This window comes from Muntiacus reevesi, chromosome 18 (genome assembly GCF_963930625.1).
Source record: "Muntiacus reevesi chromosome 18, mMunRee1.1, whole genome shotgun sequence".
Classification (NCBI taxonomy): domain Eukaryota; kingdom Metazoa; phylum Chordata; class Mammalia; order Artiodactyla; family Cervidae; genus Muntiacus; species Muntiacus reevesi.
In genome coordinates, this window is record NC_089266.1 from 29,417,743 (window position 1) to 29,419,134 (window position 1,392).

Consider the following 1,392-nt stretch of genomic DNA (forward strand, 5'->3'; position numbering starts at 1 on the left):
TGGACTGACAGTGACCTCAAATTTCAGACAATAGAATACTTTTCAGCTGGTAAAAAAGGGTGTGCTAAGTCATTTCAGTTGTGTCCTACTTTTTGAGACCCTATGGACTGTGGCCCTCCAGGTTCCTCTGACCATGGGATCCTCCAGGCAAGAACACTGGAGTGGACTACCATGCCCTCCTCCAGGAGATCTTTCTGACCTAAGGATCGAACCTGTGTCTCTTGCATTTCCTGCATTGGCAGATGGGTTCTTTACCACTAGCATCACCTGGGAAGCCCCCCAAAAGGATGAAGTGCATCTATATGTTTTAATAAGGAGAAAGATCCAAAATACATTTATTTTAAAAAATGCATGTTATATGTATATTATATATTATATATATATATATAAAATGCAAAAATGCATTAATGATTAAGATAATGATTAAGGTAATTCAGTTTTTATATTAAAAAGCCCTGTGCATATGTATGTTAGGGAGATGTATATAGATTTAAAAATAGTATATGTGTTAGTATAAGAAAAGGAAAAATCTGGAAAGATAAAGCTATTAATGAACTATTCACAATGTATACTTCTGAAGAGTAGTTTTTTGATGGGAAAGAATGGATATTAATCTTTTACTTTGTTTATTCCTCGACACTAGTAATTTTTAAAGTTAACATTTATGAGCCTTTACTTTGTGCTCGGAACTGTGCTAAGTATTCCAAACACTCAGCCTCATCCTCCTCAATCCTCATAGCCCTGCAGGGGCTGAGTTACATGTCTGTGTATATTGGGGGTGGCAAGTTGCCACGAAAAGGGTATCAGGGTACTTCCTTCAACTGTGTTTGCATACTTGCCATTGCTACTGTGATCGCAAGTTTATTTAGGAAGCTCGATGGGGGCTGGGGCCGGGGAATACTCCCAAGTAACCCCTTGTAGCAATCCAAAGTAGTGATTGCTATTGTTATTCCCAATTTAGAGATGAGGCACTGCGAGGTTAAATCATTTTCACAGGTGTCACAGCTAGTAAAGAGCTCAGCCAAGATTTGAACCCAACCTGTTAAAAAGCATGGTTCACGCTCTTGATTTGAATCTGTTACAAGACAATGTTACTTCTCATAATTTAAAAAAAAGTTTCAAAAACTCAAATGGCCCAAATCTACAAAAATGTGATTTGACTACAGTCTAGAGATACAGAGATTAAAAAAAAAATTGGGGTATGTTATCACTAGTAAAGGTGGACATCAAACTAAAACAAATATCTAATGTGTTATCATTGCTACTTATAGTAAGGCAGATGTGACCTTTTATGTGTAAGTTTTTGCCTAAGTTAGTTTATGTGACTATCTATTTTTGCCTCCCCCTGACCTCTTTTAAACAGGAGAGATTTACACATAGTCTTTGAGCATC